The sequence below is a fragment of the Dipteris shenzhenensis genome, chromosome 12 (assembly GCF_047967505.1).
Source record: "Dipteris shenzhenensis isolate YYH24624 ecotype China chromosome 12, Dip_SZ_1.0, whole genome shotgun sequence".
In the NCBI taxonomy this organism is placed as follows: domain Eukaryota; kingdom Viridiplantae; phylum Streptophyta; class Polypodiopsida; order Gleicheniales; family Dipteridaceae; genus Dipteris; species Dipteris shenzhenensis.
Window position 1 is genome coordinate 51,281,074 of NC_141607.1, and position 10,310 is coordinate 51,291,383.

Below are 10,310 nucleotides of genomic sequence, written 5' to 3' on the forward strand. Positions count from 1 at the left end.
TGTTCAACCTTATTCTTTGTGATGATTTGTCATGGCTCTTCTATTAGACCGTTTCTTGTAGCTTTCCACCCTGCATAGTGTGTTGTCTTTGATGTTTGTTGGACATGTCTATCCCTTTGTCATTAAAGCAATTAACTATGGTTCAGATTAGCATTGTTTAAGTTATCCTACTTGGGCCTTCCAATATGTGTCCCTTAATCTAATTCTCCATGTTTTGGTAATACATAACTATTGCTAGCTGGCAATCACATCGGGCTTTAACTTTTTCTATTTCAGAGGAGAGAAATTTTTTAAAACCCTCCCTTAAAATTTGTTGTCTTGTAGGCAACCACCCATTGTGGGAGAGCTGAGCTTATGTAGACTACTTAACCTTTTCAACCCAATCACACACCTATATATATATATATATATATATAACCTTCATGTGTGTGTGTGTGTTTGTTTATACATGTTGTCTTGTCAATTGTTTTGTCAGCCTGCTGCTTGTAGTGCCACATGTTAGTAGTTTTCTCTTTGCAATGCCTTTTTGTTATAGGCTTGCCTTGTCATATTAGTTCCCTTGAGGTATGCATTGTTATCTTGTTAGCAACCTCTACTATGCATTGCCTTTGGTGTTTGGTTGACATGTCTCTCGCAAGTTGTTTGTCATTAAAGCGATTAACTATGGTTCTAATAAGCCTTATTTGCGTTAGCCTCCAATGCGCTGGAACAATCACATCGGGCTTTGACTCTTCACACATTCGTCTATGTGTTTCTGAGTCCAGAAGGGCTCTATTCATTGCAACATTGCACCATTATGCTCCATCAGCAACTTGAAGGACAAATTGATGTTATGGGATCATACCTGATGATGTGAGTGTGTGAACACATGGTGTGTGTAGGTGTGCCTGAGCTAGGTGTGACTGATGATGTGTTAGTTAGTAGGTGTGAATGAGTGAATCTAGGAGTGTGGTGTGTGATTGAGAGAAATTTGTGGATCTAGAGATGCTCTTGAGCTCACATATGATGTCACTCTTGGATGTAACTTGTGCCTATATATTGGGCATATCTCTCATGAATAAACACTCTCCCTTTTCATCATCTTGGTATCTCCATCTTGTCTCCATGCTACTCCAACATGTGGTATCAGAGCCTTTCCACCCTCCTTGAGCCTCCACCCACATCCTAGTGCCACCTCATCATCTTCTTCAACCTTCTTCCACCTCTTCCATGTCTATCCCATTTTCCTCAAATCTTGCAACATCTATTTCTCCATATCCGACTGTTAACCTTCAAAATCCTTCCATCTTCATCTTTTGCACACTAGGTGCATGTTTCCACCGTTAGGATCGACAGAATTGAGCTCTGAGCTACCATTCCACTCTGTTCTTTGGTCGCCAAACTTCCTCAAAATTTTGCCTCTACAGTCACAATTTAGACTTGCCCTATTAGCCACACTTGAACAACACAAAGGGCTAGTTGCTACCAAAATTTGAGCTCAATCCGACCACAGAGACGAGGGAGATATCACTATTTCTTTGGCTGAATTTCCTGATGTAATGCCGGATTACTGTGCGAACTATCTCGCCCATCCTTTGTGTTGCTAGTAGGCCTCATTTGGGCTTTCATTTCCACCCAAAAGCCCCTTGGTTGCTGCTCAAGATAGGTCAAATTTGATCCTCCAGTCTCTGTTTGCTCGATTTGGGGGTTTCTCTCAAATCTCCTTCATGGTTGAAGCATTGCAAGTGGTTAGATGCTCAAAAGTTTCAGTATTTTACTGGTTTTACTTGGCATTGATGGGTGTTGGTCATACAAGTAGATGGCTGAAGTATTCAATGCTCCAAAGTTAGTCTATCACTATGAAAATCATGTTTTTCAAGACATGCTTGGATGAAAGGTTATATTGGTCACAAGAATGCATCATTCATGATGTTTTAGACTAATTCAGTGATGTATGCAGCCCCTTTTCTTTTCTATGTGGATGATATGCTCTATGCATACTACAAAAGTTTGAGGTTAATTATGTATGGCTATAGGTTTCATACAATATGCTATGCAACATTGAAGCATATGATGGATATTCTTCATAGGTTCTCTACCTTGGCTTTGCCTAAAATGCATGTAATGATTAGATGAGCATAGATCTGAAGATCAAGGAAGACATAATGTGCCTCAATGGTGATATACTAGTAGCTATACTAGCTAGTGATTCTCTTATGAAGAAGAAGGATGCAAGAAAGATCAAAAGGCAACAGAGTTACAAGAAGGGCTACACCAAGAACGTATCCAATGACAATGTACCTCACACTATGGTAGCTTGAAAGAGAAGGAGGAAAAGGACAAGATATGCCATCAAAGGGGGGAATTTCCCCACATCTTCAATTTAGAATTTTTGTGTGTGTGGTCAATAAGGGTTCTCTGCCTTGGGTTGTCCCCCTCAAACGATTGTTAGTCTTATGTTTTACCTTGCTGGATCTAAGGTAATTCCCATGCATAATCATTGTCTATCTCCCAATTATAAACCAAGAGTCCTAGGAGTGAGTCACGGGTTGGGGCCATGTGTGTTGCCACATGATGGTAGGCAAGCCATGCAACATCCCATGTACTATTGTTGAGAGATGAGATTTGTGGGGGAGGAATGAAGGACAAATTGATGTAATGGGATCATACCTAGGGTCCTAAGGTCTATGGTTGTGAGTGTGTGAACACATGGTATGTGTAGGTGTGCTTGAGTTAGGTGCGACTGATGATGTGTCAGTTAGTAGGTGTGAATGAGTAAATCTAGGAGTGTGGTGTGTGATTGAGAGAAATTTGTGGATCTAGAGATGCTCTCTTGAGCTCACATATGATGTCACTCTTGGATGTAACTTGTGCCTATATATTAGGCATATCTCTCATGAATAAACACTCTCTCTTTTTTACTTATTTCTATTTTTGACCAACATGCAAGGTGGGAGAGAGTAATGGCAAATGAATGTAATGTGAATAGAGAATGCTACCTGAGATTCACAATGAAAGGGTGATACCCTTTCATTAATGTCCCTTGAGATCACTCAAGTTCCATCTTCCCATTTACACCTACCCTTAGCCTATGACCCATGCATCTACCATTCAATACATCTTAATGCATCCTTCCCTTCCTATTGCCCTTAGGACCTAGACACGTGCGTGTACATCTTTATTAATAAAATAAGTGTCACATGTCCAAATTTGATGCCGTTTGAAGCAATGGCTCCAGCTTGACTAGAACTATCTACTAAGATGACCATATTTTTTGCCTTGTACTTTCCTGGCACAAGTAGTGCAAGCATGAGGTGTCCCTTTTTTATTGTTAGCCATGGTGGGATATTGTAATTCACCACGACTATGGGCCATGTCGACCAAGATGTCGAGCGTAACCCGAAAGGATACACGCCGTCCATGGTGAGCCCAAGATGTAAGTTGTGTGGCTCCCTTGCAAAGTCCGGCCACTGATTATCTATGTGCTTTCAAGCTGCACAATCTGCGAGAATCCTAACCCCTTACAATTCATTTTCAAACTGGCATGATATCTCCTCGTAGTCGCTGTAGGCCCTATGTTATGTCTACTTATTATCGTTGTTGTCTTGTCAACCTTATGCTTTGTGGTGATTTATCTTATGGCTCTTCTATTGGTTCTTTTCTTGTAGCTTACTACCCTTCTATTTGTATTTTTCATAATATGTGAGGCCCAAGGAGGAAGGTCTTTTGGATGAGGGGGATAAAACAAAAAATACACTAAAATATGAAAACCCATATCCTTTCAAATTAATGTAACTTTTTCATGTATTGCCCAAATTTTAAGATGTAAAGACATATTTGAAGCTCTTTTAGTGTAGAACACACCCACGCTAATTTGAATAATTTCTACTCATAGCATATTTTTAAATTCATCTCATACTCAAGATTTTGATAGATTTTCTTACTAAAGGAAGTTGGCACCCCAAGCACTAATGCATCATAAAACATTTTTGGAAATCTAGCTATTTTCTATGTAAGTAGGTGGTGCTAGAAAACATTTGCAAGAAAGAAAATACAAACAAAGCAAGAGTAAGAATAGACCATTATCAAGCCAAGTGAGAGACAATTATAGACATTAAGAAGAATGTAACCAATAACTACAATGTCTTGCATAGAAGCAATTCTAAGAGTAGAAGACCTTGGTATGTGTGCTATTGTGATAATGCACAGAGTGCCAAGGACTTTCTTTGAAGCACAAGAAGATTTCAAATTTTCTAATGGGCTAAAACTAGAAAAGAGAGTACCAAGGCCTCTTCTTGAAGCAAAAGAAAATTTCAAATTTTCTTATGAGGTGAGAGAGGGAGGTAGGCTGTATTGAACTGAGGTCGATTTCTAAAAGGAAGCTTGTGAGGGACAAATTCAAAAAGTCCTTGAAAAACAAGAATGACAAAAACTTCCAATAGGGGTATCGAAGAAAGACAAGGCTATCAACGTGTGCCAGAAGCATGCAAGTCTGTGCATGAACATTGCTTGGAATTGATCACATTTCTCCCCCTCTTCATGGAATTTCATGATTGGCATTCCCTTGTATCTTTCTAGCAGTGGATCGTCTCCATCTCGTTCATCTCCCTCAATCTGGTCCTGAGTGTCCTTATAGCAGCTTTATCTTCTCATAATTCAAGTTGCGAGACCCTTCAACCCCCACCGTTGGAGCCCAGCCCCTTCAGATTCAAAATACGTTGCTCGCTAAAAGAGGCTCCTTGAAGTAGACCTCAGATAGCCCCCCTTGAACCGGCTCATTTCGTCTTTCCTTGCAACCCCCGTTCGTGGAGACCTTTGACCACCGTTCTGAGAACTGATACGTTCTATATGCATAGAAGTTCGATTGAAGGCCAAAAAGATGAATCGGGAACTTGATGGAGCTGTTTGTCTCAAAGTGGTGCATCCTGAGTGTGATTTGGAATCTTGTAGATGGATCAATCATGATACTTTCACAGGACTGGTTTCCAACTGGTCTTACATTTGTAAGAATGCAAGTTGCGAGGCTAGGGAAGATTACACCACAGACGTCGGCTCAAGCCCGGTTGTCAGCTTGAGTGAATGCAATTTGCGTAAGAATCATAGATGCAACAAGAAGGCAATACCTGGATTGATGATCGAGAGACCACCTGCTGCAGAGAAGACGAGCAGAGTTTCCAAAGCAACGAGTGTTGGAGGCCACCACTGCCGAGTAGGAGGCTTAGAGAGTTAGTCTTCTTCCATACTTGTGTATCCCTTTTTTTCCCCTCGTTACTCTGTTAAGTGTCGGCGGTGGCTGGGGTTGTGTAGGTCACGATGGTGGCGCAACTACTGTGTAAAGGTTCACAAAGGGCACAAAATAGGGTGGGGACTTTCAACTGAGATGGAAGTGGGCACAGAGGAGGGTCGAGGAGAATCATGCCTTTTTCGTCACCGCAGAGGAATTACAGGACTAGACTCTTGCTACTCTATTGATCTTTCTACTCGCACACTCTGTGTAACACTCTCCAAGGGTGCATTATATCGTTTGCAGCATGTTTTTCTGAGAGAGAGGTGTGGAGCTGCTCAGGATATGCAGTCGCTGTTGTGTTCGATCGAGAGGGGGCAATCTCCATTTCAAGCTTGCAGATGCTGATGAAAGAGCTAGCACGGAAGACAGTAAAGAAACAAATTCCAGCGAAGATGGGCATAATCATGCAGGAGTTCCCAAATGGATAATATTGCTCATGATTCAAGCACAATCAAAGGAATCAGCGACTTTACCTTCCGTCAAACGGTGATCTTCTTCCTTCAGAGTCTCCTTCTTCAATCCAGCATCTGTAGCACACACACGAATGAGGGGCAAGGAAGCATGCGGAAGCTCAAAAAACATTTCTTGCCAATGGTTTGTCACCAAATGCCCTGCTGCTCGTGAACATCTTGGTGTTCGGTGTGCCCTTGCCCTTCCTTTGATGATGTTTCATTTCTACCAACTCGGTCATTCTTTGATGATGAATTTTTGCCTTGATTCTATACTTTCTTTGCAGCTTGGTTATAAAATATTCTCTGAATGATCTTCGTTCTTGGCGCTTGGTCGACAGTCCTCACTTCACTCGGCTGCTCAACTACGACACCACAAGGGATTCTAATGAGATTGAAATATTTGAAAAAAACTTTAAATTATTTAGCCTTAACATTTCAAAGATTTTTAGCTTGAAATTATCTATGCCATGAAGTGGGACTTTAATTTATTGTAAAGCTATTTTCAAAAAATGTATTTTCAATATATTCTTATGACACAATGATTTATGCCAATGAACCTCTCTCTCTCTCTCTCTCTCTCTCTCTCTCTCTCTTTAAAATATGCTAAAACATTTAAAAAAACTAATAAACATTACTAAATATTTAAAATATTTAATAAATTTTTAACTAGTTGTGGACAGGTAGATGTATTGAGCTAGAATATATATAAATGAATTTAGTGCTATTTCCTAAAAATTGTTAAATAATATTTTTCATTTTGACTTATTTTTTAAGGTGAATTTCGAACATAGATTTATGTAAACTTGCAACTTGAGAAGTATTAATTATGATATCAATAAGCACAATAATAGTAGGAATATTTGAAATACACTATAATAGTATTATAAGAGTAACAATACATGAAAATTTATACATGAAATATTGTATGTGTCTTGAAAAAAAGTAGTAATTCTTTGAAAACCGGAAAAATTGAGTAATAAATGCTATAAATTCAGAGTCCTTCAATAGTTTGTCAAATATATCATTTTTCTGTAGTAATACATAGAATAGAATATACATAATATGGGCCTTTTGTGCCTTTTTCATTGTCTTCTTCACGATTTCCTATGTGAAATAGCAAAATGAAGTACAGTGAGTTTTTTCATGTGTGCTAGAAAATGAAGTTTGTATGTATTGTAAGATATGGAGTCAAGAATGTACTTATAGGTGGTTGAAATATATTGTTCTTTGGTGGAGTCAAGAAAAACTCAAAATGTTCGCCATATGCTTCTTTTGCAAAATTCAAATCAATAATGGTAGCTCTTTTGCTTTTTTTTAATCATCTGTTTGGAACATGTTGAACTCTGCTAGTATCAAATTTTCAATCTCACGATCTATTTTTTGAGTTCGGCTAAGCTTACATTGTAGCCAAAGTGTAGAAGTTCAAGGCAATAAGCTGAAATTCCTTCTGATTGCTTATCTATTATAGTTTGTGCTTCTGTTCTCAACATCATTGGAGTAATGATATCATCCTCTTTTGTGATTTTTCGAATTATGTACTTAGTTAGACCTATATTATGTTTGAATTGATATTATGTATTTAATTTTGAAAAGTGAAAACTTAATTCAATTTTCATAAATAAACTTGTTTTACTAACCGTTAGCTCTCATTTCTTTGTCCCCATGTTCTGCCTTCCATTGTTGTACTTCATGTTGATTGTTATCGATGAAATTCCTAAGGTCTAGTAGTGTGTTCGTGCTCCATCTATGAATGTATTCTTGTGGTTCCTTTCCAGCCATGTTTACAAGATGCATTTGAGCTATATACAAGAAATAACTTTGTCCCTTTGTTCTTTTTGTTGTTTTTTCTTGATCTTGCTAAGCCAATCATGCCTTATTTTTAAATTGATTAAAGATCTGTGAAATAGTAACATATTATAAATTAAAATATAAACTAGTGTGAAGAAATAGGCATCTGCTAGAGAAGGGGTGAGCTAGAAGATAGAGAGAAGAAAGACCCTTCCTTCGACATGGCATGCTCTCCTCCCCTTGCCTTCAGAACTCTCTCTCTCTCTCTCTCTCTCTCTCTCTCTCTCTACGCTCTTCTCTTGCTTTTCCTCCTCCACCAGATTCTTTCGTCCTCACCTCCTTGCCTAGTACTCTTCTCACCTCACCCATGGCACCCAATCCTCGTCTCTTTCCAAGGGTTGGAAAGACGTTTTTGACATATTAAACACATGCCTAAGAATCTCTTGAAAATACATCATTGCTTGAGATATACAGATAGTTGCTTCTTTTTTCCCTTTGTGGCCCTTGATATTATGCATTATCATTAACTTCAATAACTTGGGATTCACATACATTAACATGTATCTATACATAATATACTAAATAATGCATTTACATGGACAAATTTGAATTTTACACTTCCTTGGATTGCAATTGGGTTTCAATTAACTGAAACAATCCACATAGTTGCTAAATGCACATTTTATCTATGCAATAATTTCTTAGATGTGTCCTTACAACATGGAATTATGCTCAGATTTCTTATAGTTCTTACAGAGCTTGAGACACATGGCAATTAGAGTGTGCCATGTGTTGCTCTTCTCCTCCTTTTGGGTACCCTCTTGCATTTAAGGGGCCCTTGCCTTTTCAAACACGGCACTAATGTTTGGTCTTTGCACCTTTGACCTTGCTTAGTGAATCATTGTTGAAGTAGTGGGGTCAAGGGTGTTGTTCTTAGCATAGGCCAAGGCCAATTTTTGTATGTGATCCATTTTTTGCAAGTTTGAGCACACTTATAATACATTCAACATGTAAATTATTTTAAAAATAAAGCTTTAATGCATTGCTTCTCCACTTCTATGCATGGTTTTTTCCAATCCAACATAATTTTTTATTGTCCAAGATAATAAAAAAGGTTAATAAACGCTTCCCAATACATTGAGCTATTTCTTCTTCTTTTTTTGGGGAGGATTCATATTATACAACACACACACACACACACATTTATGCACATGCTAAAATTGGCCTTGGCCCATGTTAGTAGTAACACCCTTGATGCCATCCCTTAACCCTAAGGGTTCTTGAGATGGATGATCTAATTTAGTAAAGCATTTATATTTATATTTATTTATTTATGCATATATATATATGTGTGTGTGTGTGTGTGTGTGTGTGTGGATATATATATGCATAGTATTTTTAGGCATAGTTTGCGTAATTTTTCATTGGCCAAGACAATCAAAGAGGTCAATAAATGCTTGCCGATATGGGAATGTGTATACATTTTTGTATATACAGATGGCTAACTCCCACCATAATTGAAAATGAGCATTAAGCTCATCAAATCACAATCAATTGCCCTTTCTTGCCTAGGATGTGCCTTACGCAGAAGTTGATCATATGATTATATGTTCAGATGATCTCTTCCAAGGATGGATGGAAATCATGCATAGATATATCAAGGGAAATTTACCAAATCAAAAAGGTGGGGTATCGATCAAGGAAATGACCACATAGCAAGTTCCCACTTTCAATAAAGTGGGAGAAATCAGTCAAGAAAAGGGCACTAAAAGACTAGGACGGACAATGCTCCAGAGGTGCTTGCATATCAAGAACAGCTACTCCAAGTCTTTGTTGTTTTGTGTACCTATTCACACTCTCTAGTCCCTCTAGCTTGCCTCCCGCATTTATAGTCTTCCATGGCATCTCTTTCACACTCTGACTGGAGGTATCCAATTTTGAGTTATGTATCCAAGAAAGGAATGTCAACGCAGCTTGAGGTAACATCATATTTGTCAGCTTGCTGAGACTTAAGAGGTCTTTTAGCCACTCATTACAATACTCAAATATAATATGATACTTGTTGTCTCGCTGATATCATAAAAAAGTTTCAGCTCCTTCCAACTCTTACCCATATTGTCTTTTGACTTTGCCTTGAGGAAAGTAACAATCTTTGGCCGACTTTATCACTCCTTTATCACTTTTCATTTCCCAGCACCTTTCTTCCATGATTTTGATGCTCGTTGCCTTGGAACCATATAAAATCACCTTTATGTCTAAGATTTCATGCTGCAAATTCGTTATCATGCAGTCCTCCATGCCTAATAAACAGCGAAACATTGTCTGTCCTAGTCTTTTAATGCCCTTTTATTGACTAATTTCTCCCACTTTACTGAAAGTGGGAACTTGATTTGTGGTCATTTCCTTGATTGATACCCCACCCTTTTGATTTGGTAAATTTCCCTTGATATATCTATGCATGATTTCCATCCATCCTTGGAAGAGATCATCTGAACATTAATCACATGGTCAACATCTTTTTGGTTGAAAAGACACATGCATAGTGTCAGTAAAGTCATGCATAACAACAATATAGCATATATGACACACTTCTCTCTAGATCAGTTTTAAAACCAAGTTACACAAGGAAGAGAAAGCAGGAAAGACAACATAGAATGACACTCGTTTTTTATAGAATGGTTTCAAAACTGATCTTCTATCATCAATGAAGAATATCACAAAGATAGCAACTTTTAAAAATAGAATTCTAGAAGAAATGCTTACATCCCACTCTTTTTGTGATTGGTGTCCTTTAGAAGCTTCGT